The following is an 8,837-nucleotide window of genomic DNA, read 5'->3' as shown; positions in this document are numbered from 1 at the left end:
TAATTGGGAAGAATATCAATTTTAAACATATGTTGAATGTGCTATTGGACATAATTATTAAATATAATATTAAATGCATTTAAAATACTTGTGAAAATAATTAAAATACAAACCTAAAGGGAATTACGAAGGATACGAATCTTAAATTTAATACCACAGATATGATATAGAAATATGAGTTTTAAATATAATGATAAATAAGTCTAAAAGTTTAGTGAAAATAATCAAATTACATTCCATAAATTATATTACGATTTCATATTTTTTTCAGGTTTTTATTTTAGGCTCGTTATCGCTCATCCAGAATGTAAACACACACCCCGGAATGGCAGCCAACCTTTGGCTTAAGATAGCCGAGTTATTTATGCAATTTTGCCGTTTTATTTCGTTATATATTGGTCGTAAGTGTCGCCCGTTCGTTGTTATTTCATTCAAACTTATTTTAAAGCGTAATTTAAACGTAAATTGTGTGAAACAATGCCCTAAACACTGGGAAATGTCAGGTACAGTATCACCTGTAGGGTATTCCCTTAGAGGTGTTTGAGGTATTTGAGGGTGACCTGACCCATACATTATCCTGGGAGGGGTATTGTGGGTATAGCCTTACCCTAAATATCAATCTGGGCGGTCAGCAGGCCTTTCCCATGTTCAGTGTTAGTTCTTGGGGGCCATGGGAGGGAGGCAAAGCCCTCATGGCCAGGTCAGGGAACGGCGCCCCAAGTGAGGTTAGGAAGGTAAGGTCTGGTTAAGTCAGGACACAGCATTCTAGGGAAGGTTAGGTATTTTATAGTTGGCAGAACATGTGTCTGTCTTTCTCAACTGGCCCTTAGGCTAAACACTGTAGAAAATGGTGTATAGATTATTATTATTATTATTATTATTATTATTATTATTATTATTACTCAGATCAACCATTTTCATTTGGAACAATCCCACAGGGCCCATAGACTTGAAATTCAGGCTTCCAAAGAATGCAGTACAGGTGAGAATTTTAAAGTTGACCAAGGTGATGAAAAATTTGCCGTCTTTCGTTATGGTTTTGCATTCATCCCCTAGGGTCTGGTGCTCAATGTGGTAGAAGCTCCTTGGGACATCATGTTTGGTACCAACCCCTTGGGGATGAATATTAAAATACAGGCAAAATATGGCAAGTTTCTCATTATCTCTGTCAATTTTTCAACTTATCTCACCTGTGCTGTATTCTATACGCTTTTTCTGTATTGTTTAGCTTAAAAATTGTATTGATGTACGATATTTTCATGTGGCTGTCTCCTTTATATTTACCAAGGTTATTTTTTTTATTTAGCCGGTGAACCCAATGCTTTTCAAAAAAAGGTTTTGGATTTTACAAGTTTTGCCTTACTATACCAACTTTGATGTTGCATCCATGTGTTGAAAGCTATTACTGGTCATGTATTAAACAAGAAGCTCAAGGGCTGTATAGTATATGTATTCTGAAACTGCATGGCTGGCTGGTAGGGTTAGGTTAGTATTAATATAAACTATTTAAATGGTCACATCAGTGGTGTATAGTAGTGGAGTTATATTTTCAGCAATGAAAATTGTTTTGTAAAACTTAAATATACAGGTGCATAGTATTTTTATCCTTTTGAAGTTTTAACAACTGTCTTGAGGGTGATATGATATCTGTATTATGTCTTGTGTTAGGTAAGATTGCATTACCTACAGTGAAATACCCTCCTAGTGCAGTTAGTGCACCTCACGTGATTCACTGTAGGCATTACTTTTGAGTTCTTTGCAGTGTCCCTCCCACCCCTAGCTGCAACCCTGTTCATTCCTTTTGCAGTACCTCCACTCATATTCTCTGTCTTCCATCTTACTTTCCACCATCTCTTAACAATTGTTGCATAATGCAACTGCTAGGTTTTCCTCCTGTTACACCTTTCAAACCTTTTTACTTTCAATTTTCCATTCAGACTTGAATGATTTCATAGGTCTCGGCTCTTCGCTTTAGGCCTAAATTTTATATTTCATTTCAGTCCTTCTTCCCATGCACTCCTTAGCCACTTGTCTTCTCTGGTTTTCAGGTATTGCCCCAGTGCTCTGCTCTCGATGTTGATGCAGTCCTCTGTGCTTAGTAGATCTCTCCCTCCTTTCTTTTCATGTTATGTATACGTAGTCTGTCTGTATTTGCTCTTGGGTGTAGCGCTTTGTGTAGTATTGTCATGTTTTTCCTCCCTAGTTTTCTGGTCTTTGCTGCGGAGTTCCTACTTCGTCCACTCCACTGCTCTCACGCTGTATCTGACTATTGGTACTGCCCATGTGTTTATGGCTTTCATCATGTTTCCAGCATTGAGTTTTGACTTGAGTATTGCCTTATGTCTGCATATAGTTCTTTCCTGAAGTCTGCATATATTCTTTCCTGATTGTATCGTTCATCTCTTGGTGTTTTATATCCTTTCCTTCTATTATTCCCAGGTATTTGTGTCATATATGTGTTTGATGGTATTTCCGTCGGGTAGCTTTATCCCTTCACTCCTTGTCACTTTGCCTTTTTGTATGTTGACCATGGCCCATTTTTCTCTTCCAAACTCCATCCTGATGTCCCCAGATACAGTCCTTACAGTCTGGATTAGGGCATCTAATTCCTTGATGCCCTTACCATACAGCTTGATGTTGTCCATGAACATCAGATGGTTAATTCTGTTGCCTCCTTTCTTGAGTTGGTACCCAGCATCTATCTTCTGCAGTTTCAGTATACTTCAGTAACAACCAGGTATTGTATACAGTCACATTTTACAATCACACTTTCTTTTGCTAAGCAAGAAATACTTACAGGGTATCATTAATGTTTGCCTCTGCTGCGTAAGTTATGCAAAGAATGTTTTTGTTTGCTGGTTGCCGGGGCATGAAAATAAAACTTCCAGACCAGTTGGGTGTCATGCCCTGCAATTTTGTCTTTGCACGCTAGATGTTTTGCTAGAACATTCCATTCTGGTGTGATTTAAGTGACAAAAGTCTTTTAAACCCATCTGACAAAATCCGGAGCTGTTTAAAATGTGGAGACAACATTTCTCCAAAGGAACACACAACAAGAGGTGAGAGTTGGTTGCAATTGACATGCAGGTGACTTAGCACATCCAGTGAATGATTTACATGGATGGATGCCAGCTGCCATCATAATAGGAACCCAGGAGATAATTAGTCAGTCATTTCAAGCTGATAAATTCCTGACTGGTTGAGTTTTAACTAGTGGAATCCAGGCATACAAAATGGAACACAGTAAAATCTCAGGCTGGCTGGAATTGGCAAAACTTACTGATTGATTAAGAAGTATATTTTATTAAGGTAATCAAGATATGTGATGTAACCTTCACCAAGTTGTGAAATCAAGACTATTATAAAGCATTGGTTTGTAACTATGAAATTTGGAAGTGATTTGAATCATTTTAGTAGGTTCTCATTTCTGTGTACTAAAAATTTCCGTGGGACCAACACCATGCAGAATGGGGTTTAAGAAAGTAGTTTTGTGATTGTGTACTCGTAATAACCCTACGTGGATTTATATGTTTGTAATACAGTACTAAGTCTTTGGAAATATATGTAACTGCAGTGTGCCTTCATCAATCTTTACTTATATATTTCAGGTTGGTCTGCTCAAGTTACACAAACTTGCAGCTTGCTTGTGACAATGGCTCTGAAGATATTTTACCATTCACTAGAGGTGACAAATAAGCTTGCTGGATAGGCTACCGGTCCCAATAAAGGCTTCGAGAAGAATCATCGCTTCATTGATAAACCCCAATTCAGAATAAGTGAACTTTTTAATTAATTTTAATTCAGAATAAGTGAACTTTTTAATGAATTTTATTGTATGTAGAACCATCATGACTAATACACTGGGTTTTGTAGTGCAGTTTTGGAAATACAAGTCATTTATTTATGATTTCTCAGCTTGATATTGACTGATAATACTGTATGATTGTAAAACCAATTTGTTTATTATGTTCTAGTGCCTTAAGTATGAATGCTAATGAGCATATTTGAGATACAAGATGATTACTTTTATCAGTAAGATTATGCCTGCTTTCTATAGAAGAAATTAATTGTTTTATATAAGTGATCACCAAGTAATTACATGGCCTATAGTTTCTTGCATGGCAGCTTAAATGAAAAAATTTGCGGGTAACGCCTCAAAGTATAGTGCAGGAACTACTAGCAGATAACCTCATTCTGTTTATGCTGGCGCTCGAGTCAACACCGAGCGTCGATGTCAGCTTTGTTCTTAAATTTGCTGGTCAGAGACCGGATTTCAGTGATGTATTATTGCTGGTTTCAATTAACCTTCAAGCCTAAAGCTTTCAGGATCAGTATTTTATTGTTTGTTTTCAAGTTCTGATTCAAATTTATCATATTTGCTAAAGTAGTAAATTTGCAATCAAATTGGTTAACTGCCCGCAGCGTAGTTTACCACGCTACCACCTTTATTGGTTAACGTAATAAAACATAAACATTGCATTCGTTGCAGAACCAGTATTTATGGTAATGAAATGCTTATTTGCAAGTCTCAATTGATGTTTGATAGGATTTGAGATATGTCTGTATGATGGTACTCAGTGTACTTCGAACTATGTTGGTAAAGGTCAACTTTCCTATGCCAAGTAGCATAAAAAACTTAAAATATGTTTGCTACCTTGATAATGTTTGATAGTAATTGAGATATGTCTGTATGGTGGTACTTGCCAACTTCTAATCGACAAGGTCAAGTAATGTTTGATAGTGACTGAGATATTTCCGATTATGTGTAATGGGTACGTAACTTTTGTGTTAAGTACCAAACCGATTTTCGGCAATGGAATGACATATCTGAATCCTTTTAATGTTTGTTTGGAGTTGTTGACAATGTCTGTATGATAGCTCCTTTTCCCTGTCAAGCATTTACTCTGTAAAATCTTAATTGAATATCTTATTACACTTTCCTTTGCAGGACTGAAAAACTGGGTAGAATGTAGTAATGAGAGAATTTGTGCTTATTTTGGTGGCACTGGGCTTTAGCACTGACAGCCGAGAACAAGAAAGCTCTGATTGCCCAGGAGCGCTTACCAGCTTCCGAGTCTTGACTCCCGAGCTGCAACCTTGCCTGGCACCAGCTACATCCTGGGACACCCAGCGTCCAACGCCAGTTCCCCATTGTCTGGTGCCAACTCTCTCCTGCTACTAGCCCTCTTATTTTGTATTCACTTGCTCCATGCACCTGGCTGGCTTCCTTCCCATGCAACTGAACAGTCTTTGTCTGGTTAAAGGATTTTGACCTGGTAACTTTTGAAGTTTGTGCAGTGGAGGAGGTTAACTCGTCCCCTGATGCTCCTAACGCGAAGGACCCTGTCCCGCTCCCTGCACTAAGAAATAGGTTACCAGAGTTCCAAAAAGGTCAGGGGATCTTCATTTAAAATTTGTAGAGCTTTTATTTGTATTTTATTTAATTTCAACAGACAGCTACTGGAAAGGTGTCTTACTGGATGTGTGGTTTTGTTAGGTTATATCCAGCCCCTCTAGATTTCTAAAGCAGAGTCCCTGTCATGCTCATGCACCATTGAAGGCATACTGAGGTTTGGAAGTGTTACAGGGTTTGTCCTAGTTTATTTGTTCCTTGGTTGAGCCTGTTGTCTTTGGTGTTGACAGAGAGCCATTGGAAAGGCGTCCATTATTGTTATGTGCTTTCATCAAAAAGCGCTGATGGCATGCTTTCGAGTGATTCTCGGCTACTGGAAAGACTTGTTTCAGTTGCTGAGTGCCCAAGCATTTAGTGGGATCCGAGCGGCCAGTGTCTAGATGTCCAGTGTCTGAGTCTCCACCTGGACTCTCTTCAGTTTGTTTTCCAGGTTTTAAGACTTGATAGCTCAATGACGAGCTGACATCCTTCGCCAAAACTCAATTAGTGTCTCAGAGTCCTGTCTTTTTTTGGACAGAGATTCCTTCTTATTAGTATGAGTTTGTTGTTGGAGGCCCCCTCTCTGGCATTTTCTTCATGATGGTCTCTCAGGGAGTTGGAAGTTTGATTTTCTTTGTTGAGGGAGCAAGTCTGGTGTCTTTTGTCTTTCCTCCCTCTGGTGCTTTGACAGAACTTACACCTGCTGGTCGAAGATCGCATCTTCTCAGTTCCAGAGGGCTTTTATTCTTCACACTGTTGGACTGTGGAGCAGCCTCCCAGAGGATGTTGTGCAATTGGAACTTCAAAAGTTCAAGCAAAGATGCGATGCATTACTGCCTTAGTAGTATTCTTCTTGCATTTTAATACAGTTTTACCTATCTATTAATGTATTTATTTTTTCTTTCTTAGTAAGATCTCTTCTGTCTTTATTTCCCTTTACCTCCTCTCGCTTCCTCCTAATGAACACCATATACTTTGGAAGCTTGAATTTCAAGTCAGTGGTCCTTGTGGGCTTGTTCCATATGAATACGGTTCATCTTCTTAATAATGGTAATAATAATAATTAACAAGAGGTGGAATTTGGAACAAGGTAGTGTTTTAAAAATTAGATGGCCAGGTGGTACAATTTTATGTAGGTTACTGTAGGCAAAAACTTAAGAATTATGTAGTTATACATGAAAAGGGTGACTCAAGATGTTAGTGAAGATATTAGATTTATGTTTGTTTCAATTTTAACAACTTGCTGTGTAAAAGTTGAGGGTAAGGTTAGTAAATGTTTCAGAATTTTTCCCAGTCTGAATTATTTGTGAATGTTGTCAGTGCCATTACTAAAATCTTGATATTTTGCAGATTTTGGAATTTGCACAAAGTCTAGAGCTTACACTGAAGATTCATCATTTAAACTCTGGCCCAAGGAACAAGAGCTCATTCTGGCACAAGGCTAGTGTCATTTACATGGGTCAGGTTTATTAAACGATGACTTGTTATCCATGTAACATAGATTATTATATTTAATAATATACCATTAGCAAAATGTAGTCATGGTATTATTAGAGTGTTATGTAAATCAATCAGGTATTCTTGCATAAGTTAGACCTTGGCTGGATAAGCAACAGTGGTCATCAGTCATTATTATTATTATTATTATTAGTATTATTATTATATATTATTGTAGCAAATTCTTTGTTTTAACTTTCAAAAAGAAGTTATCTGGTTTATATGAGTCTCAAGTTAGCCTTGAAAGAAACATGCATAATTATTGTCAATCTTTTGTTTTGAAACCTCTTAAATCTTAAATCATATTTTAGTGTGTAAACATATATCATAGAGAGTGAAATAATTAAGGAGATTGAAAATATCAACACTACATGTATTAAAATTAATTTAAGGGAGCTATAGGCCTATCGTTTGAACAATCACACAAGAATTAGCAAAACAGTAAAAAAACACATTGCACTTAAGCTTGTCTTATGATATATAATATTAAGGGATTGTAAAACTATAGTTCTTTAACTTATAAGTTTGTCTTTTTTTCACATTCTGATTGTGAAAAACAACCAAACAGATCTCATTCATTGATAGACTATCATTCCTGTGTGTTTTTCAAATTTAAAGTTCGGTTGACTTTTCAGTATGAATCAGATTTCAGGTTTTGTAACCACAATTTAGATTCCATTTCAGTGAGAAAGCTTTGATATATTTCTTATTTAATATATTAATTATACCATCTTTCCTGATAGCAGTTCATTGTAAAAATATTCAAAATGTATCAGTGTCACACCTTGTGCAGTGAATTTCAGACTTGCTTTGGCTCATAGCATTTTCTATAATGCAATCTCTCATTTATTTTCCAATTTAATATTACAATGTTAGCCAGTTTAATGTTACAATGTTAGCTAATTTAAATGATGTAATGTTAGCCAATTTAATGTTACAATGCCAATTAAATTAGCCAATTTAATGTTACAATGTTAGCCAATTTAGTGTTGCAATTTAAGAAATTAGATAAAGGTGTAAAATTGCCATTATGTCTTGAATACAAAGATTCTTGAATTACTTGTTCTTAAGTCTTGTTCAAGACAATAGATTATTTGCCCTATGTAGCTCACTGGCATTCTGTAAACTTACTGTCGATTTTATGTTATATTTATTTTTTAAATTAAATTTTAACAGGCAGAACACATTCTAATTGTTTAAAGGGTTATTTTTTGTTAAATGAAGCAGTGGTACCAGTTTTTAAATTTATTTTTAAAGGCTTTTGATTAAATTTTTAAAAACATGAAGGTAGGATCTTCTAAGCTAGCAATATACATCTGTAGAAGAATGTCACTTTAAAATTTCAGTGTTTTATGTTTTGAATGTCATTATTATAGGAATATTTTAACCAGACTTGACTAAAAATGTGTAGACTTTTGAAAGTGCTTCTGATTAATTGATTCTAGAATTATATTAAATTTGAGTAACAGAAGAGTTGGAGAAGTTGGATAGCCAAGTAAAATGTATTTTGTATCATCATTAATCAATTTTCAATAAGGCTATTTGGTTAGTTGTTAGCATTTCATGTTCGTGGGTAGATTTTGTGGTTTAAACAGCTCACTCTCAGAGCCTTTTCAAACCTGAAGAAAGACAGTTTTTTGTCGTGAAAGTTCTCCTTGTTTTTTGAAATAATAAGAAAAATATTTAACGTTTTACAATATTACCAATATGCGTTCTGCCTGTTAGTACTGTAGATGAGTTTAGTATAGTAACATATTGCAGCAATGGCCAAATCTTTGAATTAATTCAGAAAAAGTACATTTAATGGATGTGTTCATGTGTAGGTGGGTATGGGTTGGCTGTTTCAGTAAATTTAAGGTGTTTCTTTTAATATGAATCAAGAAAAGTTTTCTGTTGTAGTTCAAAAAGTATATTACATAGGCCTTCATACAATTTTAGGTCAAGGTAA

General features: G+C 35.8%; 1 long non-coding RNA gene across 1 annotated transcript; it reads left to right on the top strand.

The window, feature by feature from the left end:
- Positions 1–294: 294 nt before the first annotated feature.
- Positions 295–7,556, top strand: LOC136854210 (uncharacterized). The gene is made up of 3 exons (XR_010857666.1): positions 295–401; positions 3,609–3,776; positions 6,743–7,556. It is a non-coding gene; the product is annotated as an uncharacterized lncRNA (long non-coding RNA).
- The last annotated feature ends 1,281 nt before the right edge of the window (positions 7,557–8,837 follow it).

The sequence above is a fragment of the Macrobrachium rosenbergii genome, chromosome 28 (assembly GCF_040412425.1).
Source record: "Macrobrachium rosenbergii isolate ZJJX-2024 chromosome 28, ASM4041242v1, whole genome shotgun sequence".
Taxonomy (NCBI): domain Eukaryota; kingdom Metazoa; phylum Arthropoda; class Malacostraca; order Decapoda; family Palaemonidae; genus Macrobrachium; species Macrobrachium rosenbergii.
This window is presented reverse-complemented; position numbering and strand designations above follow the sequence as displayed.